We start from the raw sequence: 7397 nt of genomic DNA, 5'->3' as shown, positions 1-7397 counted from the left end.
GGTTTCGCTGTTGATGCTGCAGCCTAAGTGGGTGCCACCCAGACGTGCCGAGGAGTTCCTGCGTTGTGGGGCGAGGGCTTCGGCAATGGCAGAATGAAGCCAGTGCCTGCCTTTCCCCCACCTTTATTTCCTCTCCTGCCCCCTCACCCAAGGGCTGATTCTAAGTTTATTCAGCTGCATGTTCCCTAGGGTGAATTCTGCCTCTTTCTCTGCTGTATTCTCCTGGATCCCTGTTCTTCCTGGAATCACATGCTTTAATAAAATCTGGAACCAGATCTGGTTTCTGGGGCACCCAGGCTGAGATGCCAGCCTTCCTGTCTCCCTTGAAGGAGAAACCCCTGCTCCGCAAATTTTCCCAAGAGAAAAAGACACTTTTGCGAGATGGTGAGGATACAGCACTTTATTTAGGACAGACACACAGGATTCTGCTAGTATTCACCTCCCCACACACACACACAGACACTATCCATCTAATCCTTCTCCAGGGCAGCCATATCTTCCCGGGCCTCCGAGAACTCCCCCTCCTCCATGCCCTCACCCACGTACCAGTGCACAAAGGCCCTCTTGGCGTACATCAGGTCGAACTTGTGGTCCAGGCGGGCCCAGGCCTCGGCGATGGCGGTCGTGTTGCTCAGCATGCACACGGCGCGCTGCACCTTGGCCAGGTCGCCCCCGGGCACCACGGTGGGGGGCTGGTAGTTGATCCCGACCTTGAAGCCCGTGGGGCACCAGTCCACGAACTGAATACTGCGCTTGGTCTTGATGGCAGCGATGGCGGCGTTGACGTCCTTGGGCACCACGTCGCCCCGGTACAGCAGGCAGCAGGCCATGTACTTGCCGTGGCGGGGGTCACACTTGACCATCTGGTTGGCAGGCTCGAAGCAGGCGTTGGTGATCTCTGCCACCGACAGCTGCTCGTGGTAGGCCTTCTCCGCAGAGATGACCGGCGCATAGGTGGCCAGGGGGAAGTGGATGCGGGGGTAGGGCACCAGGTTGGTCTGGAACTCCGTCAGGTCCACGTTGAGGGCCCCGTCGAAGCGCAGGGAGGCCGTGATGAAGGACACGATCTGGCTGATGAGCCGGTTGAGGTTGGTGTAGGTGGGGCGCTCGATGTCCAGGTTGTGGCAGCAGATGTCGTAGATGGCCTCGTTGTCCACCATGAAGGCACAGTCCGAGTGCTCCAGGGTGGTGTGGGTGGTCAGGATGGAGTTGTAGGGCTCCACCACGGCCGTGGACACCTGGGGCGCGGGGTAGATGGAGAACTCCAGCTTGGATTTCTTGCCATAGTCAACCGAGAGCCGCTCCATCAGGAGAGAGGTGAAGCCCGAGCTGGTGCCCCCTCCGAAGCTGTGGAAGACCGGGAAGCCTTGGAGTCCTGTGCACTGCTCAGCCTAAAAAGTGGGCTGTGAAGGGAAATATGGGATACGAAGCTGAGTGGAGGAAAAGGAAAAAAGCCAACTGTTTCAAATTCCCCAAAACTTTCCTTAAATCCTTTCCAAGAGCAAAGCGGGTCCTCATAGGGAGGACCCATTCTCTCTACTCTTGTTTTTCCTCCTCTCTAAACCCTCTTGAGGTCTCTAAGACACGGCTCTCTAGAATCTTATGATATCGTCATTTTTGTCCTCATAACATCAAAACCCATCCAGCTCCATACGTGCTTTCTCCTGACTTAATTTCCCATGTTTCTGGAGAGCTTCCCTACTAAAGTCAACAATCCAGAAACCTGATCCCCATCCTTGATGGAGGCCAAACCCAATCACAGATACGTGGCTCAGGATTATTTGGATCCCTTTTTATCACAGGGCCCTCTCCCCACATCCCTGCAACACAAGGCTAGACTCTGGGAATGCCTACAGACCTCCACAGTTAGGCCAGACAGCTCATAGTCATGTTTACACCTGTCACCACTCTGCCCAGCCTCGGGCCAGTTGTTATAGGAGGTAAAGAAGACACCCAGCTCCAGGCCAGAGCATACCCTCTGCCTCCCCTGATCCATATGCAGGGATCCCCCTCACTGGTTCTGATCCTATATCTTTTAAAACTCATCCATAAATAAAATAAAGCAAAATAAAACTCACCCAGAAGGTTCTCTTTCTGTCTGGTGTCCAGACTTCTTCACTGCAGGAATCTAGATTCCTGCTTCCCCAGCCCCCCGCCACCACTCACAAGCTTCTGAATTTGGTCCAGTACCAGGTCGATGAGCTCCTTTCCAATGGTGTAGTGACCTCAAGCATAGTTATCGGCAGTGTCTTCCTTGCTGGTGATGAACTGCTCTGGATGGAAGAGCTAGCGGTACATGCCCGTCTGAACTTCATCTGCAATGGGCAGAGTTTTAGACACCCCCTACCCCTTGCAGCCTGACTCCCCGAGTTACCCAAAAAGGGCAAGGCCACCAGACCCCTAGTCCTACCCTAGAGGAGCTCCATTCATGCAGGTGTTATGGCCCTTGACTTTGAGTGTTCATCAATGAAAAGGAAAGGGTTACAGAGTGACCCTGAGACTTGGGCTGAGTGGCAGCGGATCTGTGGTTTAACTGGCTGCCGGTCCTGTGAGCTACAAATTCGAGAGCTCCAGGCATGGGGAGGGAATTGCTGTGGTGCCCAGGACAAGGTGACACACGTGACAGAGATGGATGGTCACTCACCAATCATCCTGGGCTCCAGATACACAAACACAGCCCGGGGCACATGCTTCCCAGCCCTGGTTTCACTAAAGAAGTTGTTGAAGGAGTTGTCCCCTCCACTGATGGTCTTGTCGCTGGGCATCTGTCGATCTGGTTGGATCCCGTGTTCCAAGCAGTAGAGCTCCCAGCACGCATTGCCAATTTGCACACTGGCCTGCCCCACATGGACTGAGATGCACTCACACTGAACAGGCCAAGTGCAGAGAACACTCTTAGCAAAGAGAAGCCTGTAGTGCCTGGACACCATTCCTGCCCAAAATCCTTTCTTGCATGGTTCTCTGGCTGAGGGCAAAGGTTCCTGCTCTCCTTGCCCCACCTCCTGTGTCTAAGGATTTATTGGTGGCCTTGAGGACCCACAGGCAGTGGCTCCAGGCGCCGGGCCAAAACCCTCAGAGGAAGCAGATGTGGGCAGTTAGTTCTAAGATTATAGAGTCTCACTCAGTGACTAAGCGTCTTAAGAGTGTTGAGGAGGTCAGATGAGTCCAGCAGAGCATAATAGTCCAATCCACTCGTGTTCAGAAAGAAATGAAGGGCCATGGGTGAGAGAAGCAGGATCCAAGTGAGGCTTCGGGGATCAGAAACAAGGGAGAGGCTTTGAAAGCAGGAAGAACTCTAGATTCATGTTACAGCTGAAAGGCCAGCAAGGAAGGGAAGAATGGGCCTGGAATGGCAGGAGATAGGCTGTTCCCTCCTCTCTTGGGTGTGCTAATTCTGGAGTGCAATGGAGTGGAGTGGAGAAGGTCTTCCCCACATGATTCCAGGCTGGTGGTCAAAGAACGCTTGGCCCCTAAAGCAGGACTGGGATGAACTGCTTGGTCCTGGAAATCAGAAAGTTCAATGCCCTTCCAGAGGAGCCTCATGAGAATCAAGAAAGCTGGACCCTCTTGCTTCATCAAACATTCTGGGCCTCTTCTCTCTGCCTGATGTATTGACACTGGAGATACAGAGCACCTCATGCACGGTCTGCGCCCTCCAGCAGCCCACTGGGCGGGGCTTCCACACGTTAACAGATGTGGGGCAGCATAGTAAGTGGGATACCAGAATAAGTCTTTTTGCTCTGCTTGAGAAATAATTACCACAGACCTTGAAAACAAGATGAGCACATCCATCAGCTTTCCCCAAGCTTGAAGGCCTAACCTTGTAGAGGGTGTGAAGAAATGGGAATTCTTAAACAGCTGGTCGAAGCCTAAATTGATGCATCTCTTTTGGAGAAAAAAAATGGGCAAGATCTAGGGGTGCTGATGGCGGTCTTGCGCTAGAGAAGTTTTCACACAGGTGAGCAAGGAGAGAAGCCGGAGAGAGCCACAGCCTCAGAAGCCGATTAAATGTCCTTCAACAGGAGAAGATGGACAAAGAGTGGGGCAGAAGTTGAAATGGATGAACTACAAGAAAGAATCTTACCAAAAAATTCTTTCCAGGGGGAAAAAAAAAAAAAAAAGGCAAATTAGGGAAGAATCATACAACAGGATACCATTTATAAAGATCTTTAACTCGTAAAATAATGTCATGCGTCATTTACAGATAAATTTATATTTTGCTATATATTCTGGTAGCATGTGTGTCTTACAAAAATAAAGAAAGTATTAACACTAAATTTGGAACAATGGTTCTCTCTGGGAGAAAAGGGCGGTGTATGCAGTTGGAGAGGGATTCTCTTTCTTAAGCTGGGTAGCAGGTGTTTATTATATTATTCTTTATACTTTCCTGCCTGGAATATTTCATAATTTTTAATGAGGATGCTGTCTCCATAAATTTAACACTTGCCTGGCTTTTAAAATATGATGCAAGAGCCTTGTCTGATAATTTTGAGAGGACCGGGATTAAATCATACATCGTCATTACTTCTCTATTTGCCTTGAGCAAGACTGTTGACCCCTTTGTGGGTCTCCCTCCATCCCATGAACGGGGGCAATAATAAGAGTGCCCTCCTAGAATTACAATGAGGATTGAATGAAAGAAGGCATAGAAGTCGCCTAGCTCACGGCATGACACATATTGCGGCACCATACTTGTTGGGTCCCCTCACCAACTCCCATCCCCCACCCCTCCTGTTGTAGTAAGAGAAGGTAATGAATTAAGCTGGGGGGATTGCTTAGGAACACAAGGACTCCAGAAATCCTCATACCCCACAGGGAGGACTGACAGGGTTTACCAGTCTACTGGCAAGGCCAGCCCTGGCAGTTGCAACTTCCAGCCTCCCTGGGCTCTATCTACAAAGCCAGACACCATCTTGGCCCCCATGACTTCTGGCCCACACAAGGCGTCTCTGACCTCTTGGGTAAGCTTGAGATATTAGAAATGACGCCCCTTACTGTGGGGCAACAGGTTTGGGGCAAAGCACTCAACCCCTGGAATCACCTAGATTCAGCCTCAAACCCCATCCCTCTGTGACCGCAGACAAGTTCCTTCTCTTCAGCTGCTCCACTGCCCTTTCCTTGAATGTAAAACTAGTGTGATCTTGCACCTGGCAGGCTTTGTCATTACATCATTTCGTTCCCCTGTACTAAGCATTAATTAGGCGCCAGCTACTGTGCTAAGCACTCCGCATACATCATCCCATTTCATCTTCACGACAACCCTGTAAGTAGGTCCTTTCACGACGCCATTTTGCACAAGAGGAAACTGACACTCAGGTTAAGCAAGTAGCTCAAGGTCATGAGCAAAACCAGTAATATTCGGAGTGGGAACAGCGTGGCTCCAACCATGTTCTTCACTGCTTTTCTATCCCTTCTGGTGGGGAGCCTGGCAAAAGATATCAAAGGAGCCCCACGCACAGCCAGCTCTCGATAAGAGGGAGCACACTCTCTTTCTCTCCGCCTCCTCCTCACTCTCTCTGTTGAAATAAGGGGTCAGATCAGATGCATCAGCTGGGCAGGGCTGCAAGGATGCGTCCCGACAGCCAGGAGAGGTAGGACCAGAGGGAGGCCAACGACGAATCTGCTGTGGGGCCCAGGGTTTGTAAAGTGCCTGTACTTCCTGTTCCAGCGCTGCTTACTCCATCCTCCCTAGCCCTAGATCCAGAGCCTCTCCGCAGCCCTGCACCTGAGCAGAGACTCAGACCCACATCCTGGTTACCATCACTCTGTCCTCCACCCCTGCACGAGCTCTCACGTACCAGTACACTTTGGGGGGCACGCTCACATATGGAAGTTTCTTTCCATCTCCCCATCTCACCGTGCACACAGGAGCCCCAGGAACACCTGGAATCCTAGGGATCCCTCACACCACTCGCCTGGGTCCACTAGGACCCTCACTAGCATGCCCAGCCCCCGACCCCTGTTCACCATGCTGCTTGGCTGGGTGCTGGCTTGGGTTGTCTGTCTGTCTGCTGCTCGATGAGAGGCAGATACAGGTCTGTGAGAGACCTACAGCCACCGGCCTCCTTATACTCTCCGGTCAGCTCTCAGCAGGGAAAATGTTGTTAGAAACTGCCCCAGGAGGGCAGGCCTGTTGACTTGGTTACCAAGTGCTGGGCTGGGTTCAAACAGGGCAGCAAGGTGGGTTGGGTAGGGGAGAGGATCGGCCGGTGCCCCCCCCACAGGTCCCCCCACTGTGTACCGGGTACACAGGGTCTGCAGCTCACTCAGTCCCATTTCCTGGTGGCTCACTGGTGGGGGAGGATTCAGAAACCAAAGCCCCTGAGCTCCAGAGGCAAGGCCACCCTTAGGGCAGGTGAGGACTGGAAGTGGAATGTGGGTGGCGCTAAGAGAGTGCACTGAACCAGAAATAATGAGTCCTAGGGCAAGAGACCAAGCCTCAGGGCCTTCGGGATGGAAACTCAGAATATTATAGGACATAGGGAACTAGAGCTCAGTCTTAGGACCAGTTCTGGCATTTAAGGTCTTTTCCCACCTCAGTTTCCTTATATGTGGAATGGGGAGAAGTGGTGTGGTGAGGATGAAAACAGATAAACAAAGAATGCTCAGTCTAGAATTGCTGTTGTTCTCCACAGGGAGAGAACGACCAGGAGCAGGGGCTCAGGGTTCCTCATCAGGGCCTCTCCCTATTCTAAGCAAGTGGCTGCCGGCCTACCCTGGCCTTACTTCTTCACATGCGTCTCCCTATGACCTCAGGCAAACTTATGAAATACAAAAGTGACTCTGTCACATTCATACCCCATTTTGTGGCTCTTGAGGTGGCTACACCCCTTATCTCCTTTGAGTCCCTCAACAGCTTTGTGAGGTAAGCAAGGCCGGGCCTCCATTCCCCTGAGGGAGAAAAGGAAATGGAAGCCTCTTGCGTCTGGCCCAAGATCACATGGGGGCTCATTAGTGGTAAAATTAAAACCCACCTGGGACTCAGGCTCAGTGCTTCTCCCCTCTCCACAGCTATTTTCCTTCTCTAAGTAGCTGATGTTTGACAAAGGAAGGAAGGAAAAAGAAAGAAAGAAAGAAAAGAAGAAGCAGATGTTCGAACTGAGACTGAATGCTAAGGAGTCAACTATGACAACATCTGGATCATGGATCATAGTGCTCTAGATCAAGAGAACTGGTGAGGCTAAAGGAGCCAGCCTGGTGTGTTCAAGGAGAAGGAGAGAGGTGGGGAGGGAGCTCTGCAAGATGAGAACACAGAGGTAAAAGAGTCTTGGAAGAATGGCTTCCATTACTAGGCAATGGGAGGGTATAAGCAAGCATCTTTGCCTACTTGTGTTTAAGAGAAATTATTGCTGCTGCTGCATGGAGGAAGCATTATAAGGGTAAGCAAGTCCAGGTGT

The 7397-nt window shown here is 51.5% G+C and overlaps 1 pseudogene; it reads right to left on the bottom strand.

Annotated features, from left to right (window-relative positions):
* Positions 1-385: 385 nt before the first annotated feature.
* LOC101678902 lies at positions 386-6057 on the bottom strand (annotated as a pseudogene).
* Positions 6058-7397: the final 1340 nt, after the last annotated feature.

The sequence above is a fragment of the Mustela putorius genome, unplaced genomic scaffold (genome assembly GCF_011764305.1).
Source record: "Mustela putorius furo isolate JIRA1106 unplaced genomic scaffold, ASM1176430v1.1 tig00000275_pilon_pilon_pilon, whole genome shotgun sequence".
Lineage (NCBI taxonomy): Eukaryota > Metazoa > Chordata > Mammalia > Carnivora > Mustelidae > Mustela > Mustela putorius.
This window is presented reverse-complemented; position numbering and strand designations above follow the sequence as displayed.